Source organism: Mirounga leonina, unplaced genomic scaffold, assembly GCF_011800145.1.
Source record: "Mirounga leonina isolate KUSES-001 unplaced genomic scaffold, KU_Mleo_1.0 Mir_127, whole genome shotgun sequence".
Taxonomy (NCBI): Eukaryota; Metazoa; Chordata; class Mammalia; order Carnivora; family Phocidae; genus Mirounga; species Mirounga leonina.
Window position 1 is genome coordinate 22,081,143 of NW_023270316.1, and position 25,559 is coordinate 22,106,701.

The following is a 25,559-nucleotide window of genomic DNA, read 5'->3' on the forward strand; positions in this document are numbered from 1 at the left end:
TATCATATGAGCTACATTTTATTTAAGGAGATTGAGACAGAATGTTATGAATAAAACCATATGAAACTACATTTTATTTAAAGAGATTGAGACAGAATGTTATGAATAAAATGGTTACTCAAAATTAGAAAAATTTTTAAAATGCATATTTATGGGAGAACTGATTTCTAATTATTGCCATGCTATTTTCTAATAGCTCTATAGTGTATATGTTTCCTTTATAATCAGAAACTGTATTAAATGAAAGAAACATGTATATATAATTAACACACTAAATATTTATGGAGCAATAACTGTTTCTGGAACTGTATTAAATATTGACATTGAGGGGCACCTGGGTGGCTCAGTCAGTTAGGTATCCAACTCTTGATTTCTGCTCAGGTTGTGATCTTCAGGTCCTGAAATCGAGTCCTGCATCAGACTCCAAACTGGGAGCATAGAAACTGCTTAAGATTTTCTCCCTCTCCCTGCATGCCCCCCAAATGATTTTGATGAGGTGTTATCCTACAAAGTTACATAAATAATACAATTAAATATATGTCATAAACTACATTAAGTCAAATGTAAAAAAAAAAACAATTAAGTACTCAATATTGATTGGAATTTGAGTAACATGCACATGAGAAAATGAAATTTGAACTGAACTTGCAGAAGAGTAGGGGTTTTCTAGGCATTAACTAATTAAGTAAATAACTTGAATCAAATAATTAACACAAATGATATAATACACACAGGCATACAAGAGTGGTCTGGAGTTAAAATGGGCAGCAAGTACATAAAATTATTGTTCAAGCATGAATAGCAGTAAGAGCAAAATGGGAATTGCCAGTCTAACAATTAATCTCTCTCTATGATAAGTCAATAAGTTTGGACTTTCTCCTATAGGTTATAGAGAACCATTTATGTTTGTTTCTTAAGGAATAACACAGAGGGGGGTATTTTTATTTTGCAAAGATGACTATGGTGGCAAAATTTAATGTAAAAAGGAAGAGATTCAAGGAGAAGGGAGAGTGAGTTGGAAGCTACTGTGGTCTGTCTAAATGAGCAGATGATCACAGTCAGAACTAGTCTGATAGAAATGGAACAGAGACAGCATACACTTGTAGTCAATAAAATAAAGCTGGCAGGTTCAAAATAGGAGGTCAATTAAAGATAACTATACATTGATTAGTTCTGAAGTTCATGGCAGTATGTTTGTTAAAAAATGTGGAAAATTTGAAGAGGCAGTGGTGTAAGATGCATTTACCTTTAATTCACCAAATATCAAAATATGTATTCAGCAATATCAAATAAAAATGAATCCATACCTATGTAAGGAAAAACTTTATTCAGAAGGACGACAGCAATGGAGAGAATGTTCTGATCAAGAGCAAAAGGCTTTTCTTTTTTAGGGAGGAGTATGGGGCTTGGGAGAAGCAAAAGTAGTGAAGTTGCTGGACAGGGTGGAGAGCAGGTCAGTCTTCCATTTTTGGCAGCCTACAGGCTGTCAAGGTAGGTCTGCATGCTGCTGAGGGTGGATCAAAATCCAGGGGCCTTGGGGACAGAGAAACTCCAGCAAAGTTTTGTTTAGGGCACTTTGTTCTGATTGATCAGTGGGAACAAGAGATTCAACTAAACATTAATGAGAAAAAGATGAGAATTTGGAGGGTCTGGTATAGGGAAGCAAAAGGGAGGGGCATCAGTGAGTCTTACCTAAATCTTATGGTGAAGGATGGCTCCTCCCAGTAAGCTGTTTCCAGAACACAGAAAGCTGAAGGGCTTTCTGTAACTGTTGCTCTTTTCCAGGATCCCAGGGTTCAGATAAAATTCAGTAATGTTAGCAGCTACAATGATATAGCTCCAAGGGTCAAAATGAAGAAAGCAAAGCCGCCTTTGGAAGCAACCAGTCTACCAGAGAAGAGAAATATGTTAATAGCTTCTATAATTAAAATAAATGTTATAAGAGAGCTATGGAAAAGGCAAAACAGGTGTCTATAAAAGATTGTACATGGTTTACATTTGCACTGGTAAAGATTTTTTAAGAATGGATAATAGAGTGAAACTATTAAACACGTGTAGCTCAGGCTTCCAAGAGCCACAGGTGGAGAAGCCAGAGCTGCACCTCAAACCGGCTGAGCTTCTGAAACTGGCGGGATGAATGTGGTAGTGGCACATGGTGAAGGAAAGCCCGGCCCTCAGGTGGCAAAGCGCCAGGGCATCTGGCTGGCCGACATCCTCTTGGCAGGACTGCCGCATGTGGCTCTACTCAGCATCCCCTTCTTCAGCATTTCTGTTGTCTTGACTCTGACCCACGTCATCATAACTGTCTATGTCTTCTTACATACGATGAAAGGGACACCCTTGGAGACGCCTGATCAAGGAATGGCTCTGCTACTGTCACGTTGAGAACTTACGGGCTCCAGCTCACCTCTTCCTGCGATTCCTCAGCCTCTCTCCTATGGTGCTCTGCTTTCCGGCCAGCTTCTACACTAAGTAAGCTGCTGCTCACCTCCTCATCAACACACCCTCATTGCTCAGCCTACTGCTGCCTAAGTTGTCCCAACTCTATAGGGTTTGTCCCTTTGGCATCAACAAATACTGAGGGAGGGCGCTGGGAAAGAGGCTGAAACAAAACGCTGTAACATCCTTCCCTTCTCCATGCTGCCTTCTGCACGTTGAAAGCCTGAGAACTAAACAACCTTTCCTAAACTCCCTGGAAGACCTCAGGTTGGAAAGTAGAGCTCCCTGGGACCAGCCCTGCTAGGAACAGGGTTCTTTGAATCAGGAAAGGCAGCCGCTTAGCTGGAATTTTGCTTCTCCCTTCTTTTTGCTCCATGGTCTGAGGAGGTAAGGGCATTTTTGCTGTTCAGTATATAATACTGAAACGTAATTTGGTAAAACATGTTTGCAGAAGGTTTGGGTAACATTAGCAAAATATGGCATTTTTACCTTGATTCCACTTGACCCTGGATTTCTAGAGGAATATGTGTTTCAAATAAATTTCCATAAATAGTGGAATAAGGTTATCGCCACTAGAATAAGCTCATAATTTGTCCATTTATATTCTTCATAGATAGATGAGGTCACTTCACTTCCAAAGAGGAAAATTGGTCAGGTTTCAAGAAATTAAATTAGAGTGCTAGTAAAATCTCAGTGCCAAAATAAAAACGTGTGTGCCTCTGGGTTTTGCCCATAGGTAAGATAACATTTCAGCAATTTTTGACTATGACTTTGGGCATTTTATCTCACCAACAAAGATTTAAGATGGACTTCTTGCCAATTCCACTCACCCACCCTACGATTATTTTTTTTTTCTTAACATTTGTTCAAACACCCTTCCATTCATTCTCTCTTAACCCCTCCACTCCATTTTATTTTTCCATACTGTAACATTTCTTGTTGGAAGGACTTATTTTCCTTTTTAGTGGTGCTGTTTATGAGCTATAACAATGGTTCTGAAACTTTAATGTAAGAATCTGTTAGAGAACTAATTTAAATGCAAATTCTTAAACATATCAACAAAGACTCTGAATCAATAAGTTAGTAGTCTTAGGCCAAAGAATGTCTGTATTTAACAGTCATTGCAGATAATTTCTTAGATTAAATGTGCCAAGTGATTCCCACAGCATATTTAGGGAAAAATTGTATGATGAAACAGAAATAGGCTGAAAATCAGCCTAATTAGCTCTTGATTTTATTACTAGAATTTGAGTTTGAAAAGTTAACAGGTAATAGAGTTTCATATTGCTTATATTTAAAAAAAATATGTATTTCGCATATGGTGTCCATGTGGGGTGTTATGTTTTAGGGAAGAATTTGACTGATCTTGTTTTTGCTAGCCAAATACCATCATAAAGTCATCAAATCATCAGTATATCTAAGATGGGATTGGTACTGCTCTGGTTGTTCCTTTTTTCACTGGCTAAACCCAAGAAATTGACAGCGGGGAGTTAAATGGCCCATATGGAATGAAAGAGAACCCCAAATGAGACACTTCAATTGTAGAAATGACATTGAAATTGTCATTGAACATTTTGTGTTTAGCAGTTTGGTATCAAATCCTTTTTTCAGAGATAATGATGATCTATTTAAGACTTAAAATAGTACTAAGTTGTGTATTTTTCTTATTTGTTTATCTCTATTTTTTTTTTTATCTCTAGTAGTTACCACAGAAACTATCCCTGTGTAGGTGTTCTATACATATTTGTGAAGGAACAATTAAATAAATGAGTAAATGGCACAATACAACATCATAATTTCAAGTATTTCACTGAATTAGATTGGCTCTCTAAAGGGAATTGACATTAAAAATACTTTTTATTGTTCATGACTGTACTGGATTGAATATTGTCCCCTGAAAATTCATGTCCCTTAGAACCTGTGAATGAGACTATTTTGGGAATTAGAGTCCATGCAGATGTAATCAACTTAGGATGAAGGCATACTGAATTAGGGTGAGCCCTAAATCCATTATGACTAGTGTCCTTATCAAAAGAGGGAAATTTAGACACACACACACACACACACACACACACAGATAGAAGATGGCCATGCCAAGATGGAGGTAGAAATTGGAATAATAAAAATACAAGCCAAGGAATTCCAAAAATTGCTAGTAGCCACCAGAGTCTAGGAGAGAAGCAGGAAAAACAATATTAAATAGGAGAGTATGACCTTTGCTAATACCTTGATTTTGGATTCTAGCTTCCACAACTCTGATAACATAAATTTCTGTTGTTATAAGCCATCCAGTTTGCAGTACTTTGTACAGCAGACCTAGGAAACTAATACAGAGACCAACAACTTTAGAAAGACAAACATAAAGCAATGATTACATTCTGAATTCAATTATCTTTTTATTTGTTTTTAAGTAAACAAATATGCATTTAAAATATATCTCCTTTCTGTGTACTATCCTTTCAATCTTTCCTTCTGCTTCTTAAAATCTTTGTTGCATATAATATCCCCACATACTATATTATGTTTATACTGGTATACTTTTACAGAAACCTTATTTAGCTTTATGTGTAAGGTATTTTGTTAATAATGGAAAATGATATTTGTAATGTGTGCGTAGAATATTAAGTTCTACTCTTTGCACATTTAATCTGGAAAAAAAAAAGTTACTCCAATGATAAAGAAGGACCATCTATTGTCTTAAGAGGGGAAAAGTTGATCAATCCTGTTTCATAAAGAATATCAGACCACCTCCAATAAGAAATTCCTACGGTGGAGTGCTTGGGTGGCTCTGTTGGTGGAGTGTCTGACTCTTGATTTCAGCTAGAGTCATGGTCTCAGGGGAGTCTGCTGGAGTGCTGGAGGATTTCTCTCCCTCTCTCTCTGCCCCTCCTCCCACTCACTCACGTGCGCTCGAGCACGTGTGCGCACACACACTACCTCTCCAATCAATCAATCAAAAAAAAAAATTCCTATGGAAAACAGATTATTGACAAGCTCAACAAATGTTTTTATCTTTTTTAAACCAGCATGACATTTCCTTAAAATTTTAATTATAAGAATGCTAGAATTGCTCACTAGAAAATCAAGTCACAGTTTGATAGAGGTGAAAAGAGAAAAGTCCATGATTTATAGTTGGTGTGAGATTAGGCTAAGTATTTATCTAAAATGGTTCATGCAGCTCACACTGGGTTCCAAAGGCAGTACACTTTGTATTAATTTTAACTACATGTTTGAATCTAGTTATTTTGAACCTCTTGATGATAGTGCCTCTTTGTGGGATTTGAAATAATGTGGAATAACTCATGCTGCATTGTACCCACATGGCTTCCTACTTAAGAATTAATTGCTAACATTTTGCCTTGTCCTTATGTGCATTATGCTCTAAACATAAGGACTTTTTATAATTAAGGGAAATTGCCAGTATCCTGGCCAGCATAGTAAATGCAAACTTGTATTAACAATACTGTAAGCCCCTGTGTTTGTACAGGAAATTACAATAATGTCCTAAACTCAGTGTCAAGTTTTAGTCCCACAATAATGATTCTTTGGAGCTAATGCTTATTCAAGGAGAACATAACTGTGTGAATGTAATGGGCAATGAGATTATACCTTTATCATTTCCAGGAATCTTTTTGTATACGTTATAAAGAATATTAGATTACTCTTGAAATAAACAAGGTAATTTTCAAAGTTCTTGTGTATTTCAATATGCTTTCTAAATTGTCTTAATTTTTCAGATATTGGTGGGGCATGGTTGGTTGGGGGAGAGGATAAAGCAAGAATGAGAATATCTAAATTATATAATTTTTTAAAAAAATTAGCTATTTCTTATTAAAATTATTTATTTTTATTGAAGTGTTATTTGTATGCAGAGTCACACACAGATCTTTGGTATGGAAATCTCTGGATGAGTTTACAAATGCATACATCCATGTAACCCATGCACCCATTAAGATACAGAATATTTCTGTCACTCACACACATCCCTTGTGTACCTTTCCAGTCAGTCATCCCCTCTGACCCTATTCCCTTTCCCAACATTGTTCTGATATTTTTCACTACTGACTGGATTTGCCTTTTCTGGAACACCATATAAATAAATCGTTGAGTGTACTCTTTTGTGTCTGGCTTCTTTTACTGAACATAGTCTTTTTTGAAGTTAATCCATGTTACTACACACATCCTTGGTCCATTCATGTTTGTTGTAAGAATCTTAAAATTTTATTTTTCTATTCCCCATCCTTCGTGGTAGTGTTGTCACACATTTTAATTAAAAAACATCATATTGAGTTATAATCGACATACAAAAAGCTGTATATAAAAAAAGATGTATATATTCAGTGTGTACAACTTGATGAGCTTGGAGGCTTGGAGAAAAGTAGACACCTTTGAAACCATCACCACAATCTATGCCATGAACATATCCATCACCTCCCAAAGTTTCTCCTGTTCTCTTTATGATTGTTATTTTGGTATCGTCTGCTTTAAAACACACATTTTACTCTTATATATATTTTAAACTCCCTAATACTCTGTCATAATGTTTAATTTATGCATTTGATTATCTTCAAAGAAGATAAAGAAAGAGAAGAAACTAGGCACAATATATATTTTTCACATATTTATCTTTTCTGATGCTTCTGTTTCTTTGTGTAGCCTCAAATTTTGTCTGAAATCCTTTTACTTCCACTTTATTTACTTTATTTAACAGTTTTATTGCACTGGTCTGCTAACAATATATACTTCCAGTTTTTATTTGTTTGAGAATTTATGTAGTTTGCTTTCAATTTAAGGATCTTTTTACTGGAAATAGAATTCTAAGTTGACAGGTTTTGTTCCGTTGTGTTGGCTTTGTTTTGTTTTGTTTTCCATCAGCTATGCAAGATTTCATCAGTATCTTCTGGCTTATATAATTTCTCATAAGTCTTTTCCTTGTCATGTTTAACTTGTCCATGATCTATATTTTCATTTCTTTGCTTTTAAGATGGGATCCTTATCATCAATTGTCAGCCTTTGCATTATGATTTTCCACTGTGTGATTTTCTTTATGTTTATCCTGCTTGAGGTTTGTTGACTTTCTTGACTATGTGGAGTTTATGGCTGTCAAACAACTGGAACATCTTCGGTATATTTTTGAATATTTGTTCTGCCCACCTACCATTCTATGCCTGAAATTCCATGCATGTCATAACACTTTATATTCTCCCATAAGTCAATGAAGTTCTTTCATTCATTTCCACAATTTTTACACACAGCACTTCATTTGGTATAATGTCTCTTTCTCTGGCATCATGTTCCCTCTTCTCTTATACACTGTCCAATATGCTATTAATCCCACCCAGTGATTTTTTTTTCATTTCAGATTTCGTATTTTAGTTTTAAAATTTCCATCTGATTACTTTTTAGAGGTACCAAATTCTTTGTCTCTCATCATGTTCTTTCCTTTAATATATTTTTTTTATTTTTTTTAAAGATTTTATTTATTTATTTGAGAGAGAGAATGAGAGAGAGAGAGAGAGAGCATGAGAGGGGGAGGGTCAGAGGCAGAAGCAGACTCCCTGCCGAGCAGGGAGCCCGATGTGGGACTCGATTTCGGGACTCCAGGATCATGACCTGAGCCGAAGGCAGTCGCTTAACCAACTGAGCCACCCAGGCGCCCCTTTAATATATTTTAATATTTTTATAACCACTGCTTTAAAGTCCTTCTTAGCTGTTTTAATTTTTTTCCAGTGATTTCTGGATAGCTGTATCGATTGAGAAAAATTTTCATCTTTATGGGTCACACAGTCTTGCTTCTTTGTATATAATTTTTTATTGTACACCAATCATTATGGAGAATATATTGCTGGACTGGAGTGGAAGTTTTCTCATGGCAGGAAATCCATTTATTTGACAATTAGTTTGACCTTTTTGAAGATTATTTTAGATTTTGTTAGACATGTAGTATTTACTTCTGACCTAGTTGAGCCCTAACACTATGCGTAAGAGCTCTCCTTGGTCTCCACTGAATTCTGAGTCCCTTGCTAATTGTGGAGTGCTCAGAATGCCACTCCATTATGATTGTTTGGAACACAGTTATCTTCTAGCCTTTTATGAGTTCCAGGGACATTCATCTCATAGTCCCTGGATACTTGTTCTTATACCAGTAGTTGTTTTTGTTTTTTTTCCCCCATAATTGTTCTTTTCGTGGCCTCATGCTGAGTAAGCATGCATGGACTCCAGCCCAAAACTCAAGGGAAGGTTCTCACTTACATACAGATCTTTTTCTCTGCTTTGCTGCCTCATCTCCAGTATTGTATTCTGAAATGTTTCGACATCTTTGTTACTCCACATTCTGATCTCATCTCAACAAGGCGGCGCGTTCTATATGCTGCAACTGTCCTCACACACATGCTGTTGTTTAGAAAATGCCTCTAGGCAGAGAGTCTGAATAATCATGAAGCTTATCTTATTTAACATCCGTATCTCACAGATCATGGTCCTGAACTGTCTTCTGTCTAACATCTAAAACCATTTGTTTTGTGCTTTTCCCTTCAGTTATTTGTTTATGATAAAATGTCTAGTCTGGTAGTTATTACAGTCTCATGATTGGAGGTGTAAATCAGTTACAGAGTTTTAATTATGAAATTATGAAACAACCATTCTAAATTCATTTTTATTGTGCTCTTTCAATCACCAATATGTTTGCTTTAAACACCAAGTATAAGGATCTATAATTGGGAACCCCTTCCTGTTATAAGCCCCAAAGGTTTATGAACTTGACTGAAGTCATATACCTACATAGTTTGAGATGCATATATGAATCCAGACAATGCGACTCACATGAATGCACTCAATCATTTTGTTTCTTCTCCTTTTCATGATACTGTGATGAATAATTTTGTTTATCAGTTTAACTGGGCCATAGTGTGCCCAGATATTTAGCTAAATATTATTTCTGGGTGTGTCTGGGATGGGGATTCTAGATGAGCATTGGTAAACTGAGTAAAGTAGATTGCCCTTCCCAGTGTGGGTAGGCCACATCCAATCCACTGATGATCTGAATTGAATAAAAGGCTAAGAAATAAAGAATTCTCTTTCTCTCCCTGGCTGTTTTCAAGCTGGGACATGGGTCTTCATCTACCTTCAGACTTGGACTCATACTGGGACTCACACTATCAGCTCTCAGAGCTCCTAGGACCTTGGGCTAGGACTGGAACTTACACCATCTGTTCTCAGACTTTTAGACTCAGATTAGAACTATACTGTTCATTCTCCTAGGTCTCTAGCTTGCCAACTAAACATCTTGGATAAGCCAATTCCTTACTTTAAATATCTCTCCAGTTCCTTCTCTCTCATTCTCAATCTCTCTTACGTAAGCAGAACCTTCATCATTAATGTGTCAAAATACCATAAATTTCCAAATTTTAGGAAATTTTTAGTCATTTGTAAATTATGGTACAACCTACTTTCAGCCATATCTTACTAGACAGCATGCGGTTGACCTCTAGAACTAAACCAAAAATATATGTCACAGTCATAATTTTTCAGTGTGACTCATATTTCCTTGGTATACATTCTTATTTTTTCCCTAGGTATATTAATTAAAAATTATTATCTGTTAATTTTAAGACATAGAGTGTTTGAAAGGAGCTGAGTCTGGGGAAAAATATTGCCTGGGGCTGTTGATTTAATATCTCAAGGTGTACAAATACATAGATCTATGAAGATAGAAACCACGTTTGTGTTTTTCAAAGGTGTATTTCCAGGGATCTGGAACACTGTGTGTCCAACTGATGCTTATTGAATGATTGAAGTTCACAAAACACATTTCATGTACTCTTAATAGTATTGGGCATTAAAACAATTATTTGATTCCTAAGAAAAAGGATTAAGGGGGGTGCAACTGGGTCGCTCAGTCAAATAAGCATCTGCCTTTGGCTCAGTTCATGATCTCAGGGTCCTGGGATCCAGCCCTGGCATGGGGCTCAGTGGGGAGTCTGCTTCTCTCTCTCCCTCTGTCTCTCCCCTTTCTCATGCTCTCTCTTGCTATCTCTCTCTCTCTTTCTCAAATAAATAAATGAAATCTTAAAATAAAAAAAAAGAAAGAAAAGAAAAAAGGATTAAGGTTTATCCTACTTTGTATAAAATTACAAAGTATTACTTGGAATAAAATATGGTTACACATTTAGAAAACAGGGCAGAAGAATAAACAGTTGCATAGAACTGAGACTGAATTCTATCTCTACTTAAGCTGATTTTGCAATCCATGTTCAACAGGAAAGAAGGGAGAGAGATTACCTTACCTAAAAAAGGCACAATTTGAAGATAAAAATTTGAAGTTAAATATTGGATAAATTATATATAAAAACGGTTTGATGGCTTAAGCTTCTACATGTTCAATATTCTCACTTCTACATAATGAAGAATTTCCTCAGACTTTTCAAACAATGGTATACCATTTCATTCCTGTCATTTTCCCGGTGGGCTTGCTCCTCTCACTGCCCTAAATTAGTAGCATATTATTTTTATATTGATACCATATCAAACTGTTTCAGTTCTCTGATTATACAGGATTTTATGACATATTTCTTCATCTGTATTTTTAATGCAATATTTAGATATCAAAATAAGAATGAATAATGTTTGTATATGTTAAAACTTACACACACACAAAATAAGACATTCTACTGGAACTATATCTCCTTTATTTATATGTATTCCAGAAGAATAGACTTAAATCATTTAAAAATGACAGCAACAACAGGTTGCCAGACTTTTAATTTTAAGAAGAGAATATTGGAGGCAGCAATACAGATGTTAGAGTAGATGCGTGAGATTACAGATGTTAGGCACCTGACATGGATAACAAACAGATGTGTTGGGCTTGTAATTACTTCCAGGTGTCTATCATCTTGTTTAATTCTCATAATAGCTGAGGTTGGTATTATTATTGCCTGTGCTTTTCAGAGATAAGTGAAGACCGGAGAAGTTAAAATCTTTCTAATAATCACACAATCATTAAGTAACACAGCCAGGACTGAAACCCAAATTTGGCATGACTCCAAACTGTGTAGTCACTGCCGTTACAGAAAATGTTAGCATAAGTAGTTTTAGCTTATAAATTTTCAGACAAGAAGTAGAAATTGTCTTGCGTGCGTATTTCACATAGGTCCTAAGATAAGGCAGAAATAGCAAAATGTTAAAAAATAATGACAAAATAATGGGGCGCCTGGGTGGCTCAGTTGGTTGAGCAACTGACTTCGGCTCAGGTCATGGTCCTGGAGTCCGGGGATCGAGTCCCGCATCAGACTCCCTGCGCGGCAGGGAGTCTGCTTCTCCCTCTGACCCTCCCCCCTCTCATGTGCTCTCTCTCATTCTCTCTCTCTCAAATAAATAAATAAAATCTTTAAAAAAAAATAATAATGACAAAATATTTCCTACCAACAGGAATGTAAAGGCTGGATATCTCTGAGGTACCTGAATTCAAACAGCGTGCTACACACGCAAAGCAGGGTAAGTGCTCTAACAGGAATTCTAGAACTGAATGTCACCTCCACTTTATAATCCCCAACTCTATTTTGTCACAACGCTTAAACTCTATTTTCTTTTTCTTGCAAGGAAGATAACATGCCCCAGTGACACGGATGCGTTTGTCTTCTTGTTTATGCCATAACTTCTGATACTAACATCTCAAATTTGCTTCATTTAAACTTCTAGGGTTTTTTTCCCAATGGATAGTTAGAAACTTTTAACTCATGACCTTTAAAAAAAAAAAAAATGCAGATTCTAAGTTTTCCAAGTCTGTGTGATCTGTTCAGTTTGAATTATTTTCTATATTTATATTTGAAAAGATTTTCAAAAAATTAACAATCTGGGACGCCTGCGTGGCTCAGTCGGTGAAGTGTCTGCCTTGGGCTCAGGTCATGATCCCCGGGTCCTGGGATGCAGCCCTGTGTCTTGGGCTGCTTCTCCATCTGCCCCCCTCCCCTGCTCATGCCCTTTCTCTCTCAAATAAATAAAGTATTTTTTAAAAAATAACTGAATCTTAGAAAAAAAATCACAATTTTTACTTATGTGTGGGGCATGTCAAAATACCCCTTATAAAGTGAAGGGTAAGTTGCTGGATCTGGTTCCTCCTACAACAAAGAAGGAGGCACAAGAGAGTTAGTTAATTTACAGAGTTAGAGATAGTTGCAGATCTGTAGGAAAGTCAAAATGTGAGAAACTTGAAACTTTGAGGTGATTTAGGCTAACTTTCTAAATGATATAACGTTTCTATTAGTCAAAGTCTTCCTGAGAAACAGATCGATATTTTTATGAGGAATTGGCTCACATAATGAGGTCACTGAGAAGTCCCATGATCTCCTGCCTTCGAGCTAGAGACCAAGGAAAGCCACGGGTGCAGTCCAAGTTTGAAGGCCTGAGGCCCGGGGATGCCAACAGTATAAATAACAGTCCAAGGACTGGAGAAGACCGAAAAAGGAGTTCAAGTAGGAAAGCAGGAAGTAAGAGGAGGCAAATCCCTCCTTCCCCCACCTTTTGTTCTGTTCAGGCACTCTGTGGATTGCATAACACCCACTCACACTGGGGAAGACACCTACTTTACTGATTCCACTGATTCAAATGCTAATCTCATTCAGAAACACCCTCAAGGATACATCCAGAAATAATGTTTAACCTGGACACCCCCTTTAATGATCAAGCTGACACATAAAATTAACCATCACAACACTTAGAAATTACTATATAATGATCCATATTAGCCAGCTGGAATAAGGGGGCAGCATCTTCTGGAGGGATGCCTAAGCAAAGGCCCAGTGAAGCCCTGTATAGGGGCTAATTAGTATTTTCTGACACAATAAATAAATGAATAATATTGCACAAAAGAATGTGGTTTGTCTGGAAACTACATGAAATCTAGTCGGCTGGTTCATAAAATATCAGGTAGGGGAAGAAAAAAGATGAGTTTTGTAATATGAGCAGGATTCTCAATGTCTTCTTACAGGAGTTTTACCTTTGTCCTATAGCTGATGGAAAATTGTTTAAGGGAATAACAAGGGAGCATCCCATATATCTTCAATGTGACAAAACTGGAGATGGACAAAGCCGTTAGAGTGCAAGACCAGGTAGGGATCTGAATGCATGCAAGATATTGCAGGAAGAGGGAGAGGGAAAGACAATTCATTGACCAATTTCTAACTTGGTAATGCCATTACCAGAACAGAGAACTCTGTCGTAGCTGATGTAGGAAAGACCACGTTAGGGTTTGAAGCTGATGGACAAGAAAGAATTCTTGAGATGTCTTTGGTGCAAAAAGGTGATTTTATTAAAGCCCGGGGACAGGACCTGTGGGCAGAAAGAACTGCACTGGGGTCATAAGGAGTGGCCCATTATGTACTTTCAAGTTGGGAGGGGGTTAGAGATAGCGTAAGTCTCCAAGAAATTTTGGAAGCAAGGTCTCCAGGACCTTGAGGGGGCTAGCTATTATTGGAAAAGGTCATTTATTACCCTCTAATAAAAACCTTAGTCATGAGACCCTTCCGATGTATATGGGTGGGCTATATGCTTGGGAGGTTTAGAGATAAAGGAAATTTCCAAAGGAATTTTTATACATTAAAGTACACTTACAGGATTGGGGGGGAGGGGTCAGGCTAGGATTGCCTTTTGCCCTTAGCAAAGTATTAACATCGAGGCAGTTGAGTCCCTAGAGGAGTGTCACTCTGCCTATTTCAAGGACTTGTCAATGGGCTGTAGGTAGTAAGGAAATTGAATAATTTTTCTTCTACCTCTGTTACCCACATCAGTAGCCACTTTAATTGGAAAAATAACCACAATATTCCAGATAGAAATGGCAGCATGGAGTTGGATATATAAGTAAAAGTCTTAAGTCTGGACTGATTATATAAATGTGAGCTCCTAATGCATTTGTATGGATATTATATTGGCTAGGTGTAGAATTCAAGATGGAACAATAAGGAAAGAGTTTGAGGAGACAGAGCTCTAAGCAAGTTAGGGAACAACTGAGGAACTCTTTTGTTTAGTGGTCAAACATTACAGGCATGTCAGATAATTTTGGAAGTGAATGCCCTTCATTTTATCATTAGTCAACTTGTCTATTTTCAGGGAGCCAGTGGTGAAAACTCACAAGGAGGCCTTGTGCCTGTTGAGAACTGTGGTACAATGTGTGAAGTCCTGGTTTAGAAAAAGCCTCGGGGTAAATTTTCCCTGGGAACGTCCACTACAATTTTGGGAAAGTGATTGTTAAGCCCTTAATTACAACAAGGAATGCCTAGATGTTATAGCAATTACATTAAATACAATTGAATGTGCATAAATCTTAAAACCCCATTTTGGACAAAGGAAGATAGAACAAGTATAAAGATATACAATTGGTTGTTTTAGTGGATCTTTACATCTTTTCCTAAGAAAAGAAAAGAAAAGAAAAAAAAAAAAGTGCAGATCCAAACAGACCCTATCCAAGCCCAGGGAAAGTAGAAGGATGTGATTGTAGGAAAAAGGGATCACACAGAAACAACCTAATTTAAATCTTCCAGTTACCCATGTTTGACTATGTTCTGCTCTGCATACCAAACGTCTCTTGGCTTTAGTGTAAAAGCTTGACTAAAGGGGAGCTTTGGCAGCCCATCATTGTCTTAGTGTAATCAGGCACTTAGCAACCCTGACGTCGTCGGATGCTGGCATTCTCTGTTTGGAAACAGCGGTGGATTCCTCAATGAGGTATTTGATTGCTAATTTAGTGCACTAATGGAGAAAAGTGGGGGGGGGCCTCCATTCTGCACCTGAATCCAGATGTCAGTTTGCTACCAAGATATTATGTTATTTAAAGATTAATTCACCCATTTATTGGTTCTATAGAGATTTTATAGTGTGCACTTTCTCAGACCCTTTGGCTCTTATCTTTCTCAGTTGTGTTCATGAATGGTCATTTTTTGCTTCTCTAGATCTTCCCTAAGTTATACAAATATTAGAAAAGATGAGCATACTACTTATTAATAGTAATTAATTAAGTAAATGTAAGCAGCTAAACCATCACCAGTCAGACAATGAGCCTTAAAGGGGGTATATATATTTTAAAAAGTTTAACATTTAAAAATATCAAATATTTATTTTTGATTAACATTCTGTAATTTGTCAGGGTCCATCATACTTATTCAACAGAATTTCATACACTAAGAAATATTTTCATAACTGAAATATTAAACTGAAATGTTAGTGTCATATATTTATGTCAATAATAGCTACATATTTCACAGGTGAGTGAAAATTAAATGTAATCTCAACTAAATCATTCTAGAGGAAGAAAAGGAGAAACATACAGTAATCAAATATATCATATATGGTTTTAAGTAAGTCATAAAAGTGGCATCATCATTTGACAGTCAAAATTAAATGGTTTAACCCTCAAGACACAAAATAGATTGTATAATGTATTCCACATGATACAATCAAAATAAAATAGAATGCTATTAAAAGATCCAAAATACCCTTTTTAAAACCAAAATGTGCATAAAATATGAAATAAATAAAAATACTATAAAACAAAACTATGGGATTACATTACATAATGAACAGTGCATGAATTGTTAAACAAAAGAGACTTTAAAATTTTTTCCAGTGACCTTATTTGTTAAGGCTATATATTCAGCAACAAATTAACAAAGTATCATCAAAACCCTTTAGTAGAGAAAAATCTGCAAGAGTGCATTGTGTAAAATAGATGCATATTTAATTGAAATAAGATACAACATCTCAGGTTGATTCAAGTTCTGTTAAACTAATATGGAGAAAATCTATATATTTCTTTAATAAAATATATAGAGTGGGGTGTCCGGGTGGCTCAATCAGTTAAGTCTCTGACTCATGATTTCAACTCAAGACATGACCTCAGGGTTGTGAGATAGAGCCCTGGACTGGCTCCACGCTGGATGTGGAGCCTGCTTAAGATTCTTTCTCTCCCTCTCCCTCTGCTCTCCCCCCTCCCCCCAAAAATAAAATAAATAAGTTAAATATAGAGATTTATCTGTGCAATGCCTGTGCAATTTCTTGTTAACTCCTTCAGATACATTGGAAGATGAACAGTGATGTAATTATAAATGGTGTGCTTTTAAAATATCAAATCATACATTTTTAATATTTATGTTCTACATTCAAACACAATAGAATTTATGTTATTATTAAGTAGTGCAGTGATTTAAACAGAAAAGTGATACAAAGAATTTGAGGCTCCAATTTACAAAATGCTGTATAATGGTATTTCAAAATCATTTCCCCCTTGTGTTTTAACTGAAAAATTGTTATCTTTTGGGAAATGTTTCAGTTGAAAGAAGCAAAATGTATGGTTGCCAATATTTCCCTGCTGGCTGATTTCAGAACCCAGGTGTGTTGGTTAGGGTTAATGTGTCCCAAGGAGGAGCAAGCTCTGTCTCCTAATTAAAAAGGTGGTTCCCAGGGTGCCTGGGGGCACAGTCATTAAGCATCTTGGTTTTGGCTCAAGCCCTAATCTCAGGGTTGTGAGATCAAGCCCCGTGTGGGCTCCTGCTCAGCATAGAGTTTGCTTGAGTTTCTCTCTTCCTCTCCCTTTCTCCCCCCCTCCCCCGTTTGTGGTTTCTTTCTCTCTCTCTGTCTCTAAAATAAATAAATCATTAAAAAAAAAAAAGTGCTTCCCATAAGCCTCTGACAAGTCTTGCAGGATCTGTGAGAAGTTACTATCTTGGCATCCTCTGCTTTGAGCAGAACTTCTGACATAGCTATAAATAATATGTTGAGTGAATGAATGATCACTTCTACCTGTATATTTCCCTAGATGGCTTTGACTGGAGGCACAAAATTCACACACTTTGCTATCTGGGTGAGGAAGAGCAACTTGTAACCTTGGTACCAAATTAATGTCAAAACAAGAAGATCAGAGAAAATTATGCAGAATGTAAGACATTGCTCCCTCTTGCACAACGGACTTTTCAGTATGCCATGCATATTTCCATATCTTCATTCTTATGAAAGAAGAAATAAGCAGCTCTCGTTGCCCCATATGTCCCCTGGAACATGCATATGACAAATAGCAGTGTTTTCCTTAACTCAGCTTTTTGTCCCCACAAGTCAAATGAAGTGTAATAAAATTTCCTGTCTTAAAGGCAATGCTTACAACTTGAATGCTAACATGAAGTTTGTGCAGATATATGTGTGACCACATGCAATCTCTGATTGAATACATTTATTATGTAGGGAGACTATCTAACTGGATTGTGAATGTGTATTAAAAGAAATAAACACCACACAGAACTCCCCTCAACAAAGTCACTGGACAATCAACTATTAAAATTATGTAAGCATAGGTCTAAATGTTTTTTCTTTATATCTCAAGGTATTGAGATATAAATGTTTTTTCTTTATATCTCAAGGTATTTTGGTTACATTTCTGTTTTACAATATTTGATGCATGTGTCTATGTTTCCTACTTTTGAAAATATGAGTGTGTTTTTTTGTTTAACCCTAAAGGTGTACTTCACATTCTAAGTGCCCAACAAATATTTCTGAATTTATAGAGATACACAATTTTTATGTCCCTCTAGTTTCAGTTTTTCTTTAATGTTCTTATTTCTTAGAACTTTCCCTTTGTGTTGCTTTGTTCATCAAAATCTGTTTCCTTCCTAGGACACAGGCTCTCCAAGAATGCAATAGTCCTTACTTCAAACCACAGCATAATTTAAGCAGTCTCAGCTGAGCTCCATGTCATTTTGCAAATTTTTATTTTTGATTTCTGAAGGCAACTTTCTTAATTTTACATGTATTTTAATATAATCCTAAGCTAGATGGAAGTCTGATTTTTTTTCCTTTGATCACAAAATGAGTACTTATTAAATCCCAAAATTTTGTTTAAATGTATATTAATTCTAATGTAATTCATTGATTTCTTCATTCTTCAATTAAAATCAAAGCAGAAAAAAATATTTGAGTGAAAGGACATCTTAATACAATGTTTGCTAATCTCAACATTAATTATAAGACTTATGAAGGTTGACAATATGGTATTGTTTAAGTCAAAGCCTCAGACCAGTTTTTCATAGCAATTTGAGATTGAAAGTAATAAACAGAACCAAACTGGAAAAGCTATTTACTTCAAATAATTAGTAAGGGGCGCCTGGGTGGCTCAGTCGGTTAAGCGTCTGCCTTTGGCTCAGGTCATGATCCCAGGGTCCTGGGATCAAGCCCCGCATCGGGGTCCTTGCTCAGCAGGAAGCCTGTTTCTCCCTCTCCTGCCTCCCCGCTTCAGTTCCCTCTCTCACTGTCTCTCTCTGTCAAATAAATAAATAAAATCTTTAAAAAAATTAGTAAAGTGATTCATCTAAAGTGAGAGGATTTATTGAAAACCGAGTAAGTATGATAGAGATTCTGTGATGGCTGATGTTGTGTGTCCACTTGGAGGACATTTTTGGTTGAGGTTAACATTTAACTCAGTGAGATTCGAGTAGAGGAGATTGTTTTCCATAATTGAGTGGGGCTCATCCAATCAGTTGAAAGCCTGAAGAGAACAAAACGCCTCCCAAGCAAGAGGGAATTTTCTAGAAAACGACCTTCAGACTTTTTCTGTACCATCCACTCTCCTGGATCTCAAACCTGCTGGCTCACACTACAGATTTGTACTTGCTAGCCTCCATAATCATGTGAGGCAATTTCTTAAAATGAATAATATATATGATCTCCTATAGGTTCTATTTATAGAACTAATTGGTTCTGTCTCTCAGGAGAACACTGGCAAATACAGACTCCTTTATTTTTTTTTTTAACTCAGTCTAAATTAACATTAAAATTCTCTGTAAATTTCCTAAATTTGTTTTCAGTCATTTATTCAGGCATGCATAAAATTTATCTCTGACCTGCATGTAAAATTTCAATGAGGAAGTGCACTGGCAAAAGCTTTCATTCATAAGGACTGCCAAATAGAAGTTCCTGGATCTCAGCCAAATCCTAAGCAATGAGGCGATACACGTTGTAACACAGGGCTACTGGGGAAGACATCCACAGAAAACAGACGACAGCAGGATGACAGCGGTATGGCGAGGTGAGGAGGGAAAATCACCAGTGCACAGCATGCAGGAGAAACTCTGCGAGCACTCCCCGAGACACAACTTCACACGACAGGACACAGCAGCGCAATGTGGAGAAACAGCAGTGGGCCAACTGTCTTAGGCAATAGTAATCGAAATGGGTGTCTCCTGTGGAGTAAAGGCATCAGTTACTCCATGGGGAGAAGGAAAGTGACACTGCATAAAAACATCACCTCTCGTAGCAGAGGAAGGTTTGACATTTATAAGGTGTGTAAAGGGAATCAGTGGTCCTTGAAGTACATTTATTCAAATGAACAGCATTGGCACTTTTATTTTATGCAAATATCAATGTAACACAAAGAATAGATGTTATCAGTGTGAAACAAACACATTACTACTAGTTTTTTATAAACAAAATTAGACAGGTATGCGTTTTACAAATATAATGACGGGAAAAGTTTAATGCTAAAAGAAACCCTAATTTAATAGCATGAGCTGTATGAAAAAATACTCAGTGTTATTTACATTCTTTTTTTTTTTTTTAAGATTTTATTTATTTATTTGAGAGACAGAGAATGAGAGACAGAGAGCAGGAGAGGGAGGAGGGTCAGAGGGAGAAGCAGACTCCCTGCCAAGCAGGGAGCCCGATGCAGGACTCGATCCCAGGACTCCAGGATCATGACCTGAGCCGAAGGCAGTCGCTTAACCAACTGAGCCACCCAGGCGCCCTGTTATTTACATTCTTAAATACTTTTCAATGATTTCTCTTTAACTTTTACCTTCTTTTCTATTTGATTTTGAAAGCTAGTAGCTAGATTTATTGAGTTGTATCTTTTGTATCTTTTGAAAATCATCTAACACTAGTGCCCACCAATATGCTTTCTGGAACTGTATGTTATTAATTAGAGGAACTCATATAAAGAATATTAAATAAATGTTTGTATAAAATAATGTATGACTGTTAATTCTTCATTTAGTCTCCTCCTGACATGAGAATTGTTGGATGTTTCACATAGAAAATACTCTAAAAGGATATTATTTTTAGTTTACCTAATTCAGCAGAATAAACAATCCAAGGGGTGCCTGGGTGGCTCAGTTAAGTGACCGACTCTTGGTTTCAGCTCAGGTAATGTTCTCAGGGTCTTGGGATCAAGCCCTGGGTCAGTCTCCCTGCTCAGCGGGGGGTCTGCTTCTCCCTCTATCTCTGCCCCCCGCCATTGCCACTCTTTTTCTTTCCCTCTCTCAAATAAATAAATCTTTAAATAAATAAATAAATAAATAAATAAATAAATAAATAAATAAATAAATAAATAAATAAATAAATCGAGATACTCTTGGGTCTCTAAAAGTATTTCACAGGCACTTTGTTCATATAAATGTTTTAGGTCACTCTCTGATCATTTTAATTCAGAAAATATCAAAATTTAACAAAATTATTTTTGGTCTTTTATAGGAAGAGCTGAGGTTCCAAAGTTTAATGCCTTTCCCATATTCTTTAACTTGACAAAGTATACACTAAAAAATACCATCACTTAAAAAAATACCATTGTTGGGGGCGCCTGGGTGGCTCAGTCATTAAGCGTCTGCCTTCGGCTCAGATCATGGTCCCAGTGTCCTGGGATGGAGCCCCGGGTCCGGGCTCCCTGCTCCGCGGGGAGCCTGCTTCTCCCTCTCTCACTCCCCCTGCTTGTGTTCCTTCTCTTGCTGTGTCTCTCGCTGTCAAATAAATAAATAAAATCTTAAAAAAAAATACCATTGTTTTTCAAACCCTCTGACTCCTTTATTCTTTTCAACATAAAATTACCTCTTTTCCTACATTTTAAACACTGATATATATACAATTTGTATATAATTTTCTCAGGACATGTTTGTGTGCTTAGAATAATTAAAATACAGGGGATGGAGGGCTAAAAGGGAGGTGATAATTATGGCTTTAATTTTCATGGGATTTGTGGCATGGGAGGGTAATAAATAGAAATGACCTTAATAAAGTATAGGGACGGGTGATGGTACAAAGTTTTGTTGGAGTTAAAAAATTAGAAAACAGCATTTCTAACCAAGATTGTCAGGGTGTGCTTCATAAAGAAGGTAAAAACTGCCTCAGGACATAGGGATGTGTAGAATCTTGACAAGAAGTAAGTGTAACAGGTATTTATCTTTTATTCATCCTATATATAAAATGAGGAAAACATTGATATGTCGAGAACTAGCACGAGAATTGTTATTATGTTTTGAGAAAATGCTTTGAAAAACCTCCTGGATAGAAAATGAAGTTATAAGAACATAGAGCCAGCAGGATCCACAGTAATGCAACTTGATGAAAGAAGATGACAATTTGGGGGTTGATCCTGAAACAAGAGTAGATGTGAAAAATCAGAAATATGACATAGGATGGAGTAAATTTTTATAACATATTTGAAGAGGATCACTTGGTTTTAATATTAACCCTTCCTCAAAAATGTTCCTAATTTTCAATAAATTAATTATTATATTTTGTCATTCATTTTTTATACGGAGACTGAGTTGGCATATTTCATAGAAGATAAAGTATGTTCAAAATCAGGATCCAATCTTCAGAGGAAAAACTCTTATGACATTTTCCAGTGAATTCAAAAACTTTTGAAGACAACGTTGACTTATATTTTTCAAAGAATAGAGGTCTGAATAGCTATTGTGGAAATATATATCTAGGTGCTCAGAGATGCTGGCTGAAATCTGAATCCTTTTTCTTGAAATTAATAGTTGTTTTATAAATTTTTTAGTTTTTTTTTAATTAACATATGATGTATTATTTGTTTCAGGGGTACAGGTCTGTGATTCATCAGTCTTACACAATTCACAGTGCTCACCACAGCACGTACCGTCCCCAATGTCCATCACCCAGCCACCCCATCCTTACCACCACCCTCGACTCCAGCAACCCTCAGTTTGTTTCCTGAGATCAAGAGTCTCTTATGGTTTGTCTCCCTCTCTGGTTTCATCTTGTTTCATTTATTCCTCCCTTCCCCTATGACGCTCTGACTTGTTTCTCAAACTCCACATATCAGCAAGATCATAAGATAATAGTCTTTCTCTGATTGACGTATTTCACTTAGCATAATACACTCTAGTTCCATCCATGTCATTGCAAATGGCAAGGTTTCATTTTTGATGGCTGCATAATATTCCATTGTGTGTGTGTGTGTGTGTGTGTATACCACATCTTCTTTATCCATTCATCTGTTGATGGACATCTAAGCTCTTTCCATAGTTTGGCTATTGTGGACATTACTGCTATAAACATTGGGGTGCACATGCCTTTGCATCTTTGGGATAAATACCCAATAGTGCAATGGCCAACAGACACATGAAAAAGTACTCAACATCACTTGGCATCAGGGAAATACAAATCAAAACCACAATGAGATACCACCTCACACCAGTCAGAATGGCTAAAATTAACAAGTCAGGAAACAACAGATATTGGCGAGGATGCAGAGAAAGGGGAACCCTCCTACACTGTTGGTGGGAATGCAAGCTGGTGCAGCCACTCTGGAAAACAGTATGGAGGTTCCTCAAAAAGTTGAAAATAGAGCTCCCCATGAACAGACATTTCAGCAAAGGTTTTTTTTTTTTCTTTTTTTAAGTAGGCTTCAAGCCCAAAGTGGGGATTGAATTTACGACCCCGAGATCAAGAGTCACATGCCTTACTGACTGAGCCAGGCAGGCACCCCAATAGTTCCTTTGTAATTAATAATTGTTTTAACAATAAAAACATTTCTACATTTATTTCTCCTTTATCCAATCATGCTTGATTCAGAATATATCTTTTGTTTATAATTTCAGTAATTTCTTCATCTTCAGTTGATGAAGAAACATATGTGATATATCCATACCATAAAATATTGTTCAACAATGAAAAGAAATGCAGACATACTACAACAATAACAATCATGAATCATTATGATAAATTAAAGAAGCCAGCACTCCAAATCACATATTATATGATTCCATTTATATGAAATATGTAGAATAGGCAAATCTATAAAGACATAAAGCAGGTTAGTTTTTTCCAGGGGCTGGGGAGAGGGTACATGGGGAATGACTGCTAATGATTACATAGTTTTGTTTGGAACGATGAAAATATTCTGAAATTTGTGGTGATGGTTGTATAACTTTGTAAATGTATTAGAAACAGGTGAACTGACACTGAAAGGGTGAATTTCATGGTATGTTAATTATATGTAAATAAAGCTGCCTGCAAGAGAAGATTAGTGAGCTTAGAAGTTAAGAAACTACCGTATTAGCTTTGCGCAGTGGCAGTATCATAGCCAATGAGGTTTATCCGAGGCGCGATTATTGCTAATAGAAACTACCGTATTAATTTTTGAGTCTTGTCATTTATAATACAATAGTTTTGCTGTGACAAAATGTAATATGGTAATTTCATAGTTTTTGCTTTTCTAATTTCCTTTTTTCCTTGGTCATCTGTCAATTTTTTTTTTTAAATGTAGAGTTTCAGAAAAGATTCTTCCATTATAATAATGATGTATAACTAATTTTTTCACTACTTGGGAAATGAGAAAACATTAAATTTTGGAAAATAAACTGGGTAAAATTCATGCTTTCCCAATGACAACAATTGGATCATTAATCTACTACTAGAAACTGTCAAATTTGTATATAAAAATAATAGACTTAATAAAGTATATATAAAATAAAAGTATAATAATATGTCAAAAGGCAATAAGTTCATGGAGAAGTGAAATTGACAGGCTCTGTAGAACTCTCTCAGTTCTTTGCTAGAGTTTTAAAAGATGGCTAACAAGTAATTAATTATCTCTCTGTGAACATGTGTCTCTCTCAATTTAAATAGACATATCTATGAATAAAACAAATCAACAGAAGTTATTACTCAAATGTCACCTTGAAAAAAGAAGTATATGGGATGATAGACTTTCTTGGTGTGAGAGTCAGAACCTGTTTCTTTCTCATGTCGTGCTGGGGATGTATGGTGGCAAACATATATGTCAGTGCTCTGTGAAAGCCACAGTGGGAGAACTATCTGTGAATCACACAACATTTCTAGATTATAAAATAGATCTCAATGGCAATTCAGGTTCTAGGAGGTTCTTGGGTGTCAGTAAGGGCAATAAATCTACATGTCCACTTGTATCTCTTACTGAATATGTTTGGAGAGACTTTATGTTTATTCAAATTATTTTTGGAAAACAAGACTTTATTCAAGAATTTTGGAAGTTCTGGGACGCCTGGGTGGCTCAGATGGTTAAGCATCTGCTTTCAGCTCAAGTCATGATCCCAGGGTCCTGGGATCGAGTCCCACATCAGGCTCTGTGCTCAGCAGGGAGCCTGCTTCTCCCTCTTCCTCTGCCTGCCTGCCTGTCTGCCTACTTGTGATCTCTCTATCTCTGTGTCAAATAAATAAAATCTTAAAAAAAAAAAAAGAACTATGGAAGTTCTTAGGTAATACAGTAACCTTACAACCCAGATGTTATTTTAAAATCCCCTTTATCATTGGAGCAAGTAAAAAAAAAAAAAATCCATGTTTTCTTCAATTTCAATTCGGTTCTCAATCTATGTCTAGGTCTTATTCCAGTAGTCAGAATTAGAGGCAAAATCTATGGTATGAGCCTAGGCTACACAGCTACCACATGACATGACCCTTCTTTACCCAGTGCCTAATGCTTTGCACACTCAGGAGATAGGAAAGTTGATGAATTAGTGCCAGGGTCATGAAAGAAGACATGATGCCAAAGCACCAGCTTAGGTCAAGGTTTGTCATTGTGGCTCTTATAACTACACAAAACAGCCCATAAGTGTATAGTTTTCAAATAAAACAAATTGTCTCCTAACTCCCAAACATGATACAACGTTTGGACTACTGAGTGCTCGACACTGAGAGGCAGATTTCACACTTAACAGCACCTGGTATATGACTGTCAAAAAAATTTATTCTTATTCAAGTTATGAGATTGTTTTCTTATTAAAATTAGTAATTACATAATTCATCTAATTACATAATTCATCTAAATGGATTATATTTAGAAAGATACTCTGGTAAAATTAGATTCA

General features: G+C 36.4%; 2 pseudogenes; both read left to right on the top strand.

Moving 5' to 3' along the window:
• Positions 1-2,133: 2,133 nt before the first annotated feature.
• Positions 2,134-2,848, top strand: LOC118009131 (annotated as a pseudogene).
• A 20,923-nt stretch (positions 2,849-23,771) lies between these two features.
• On the top strand, positions 23,772-23,878 carry LOC118009749 (annotated as a pseudogene).
• The last annotated feature ends 1,681 nt before the right edge of the window (positions 23,879-25,559 follow it).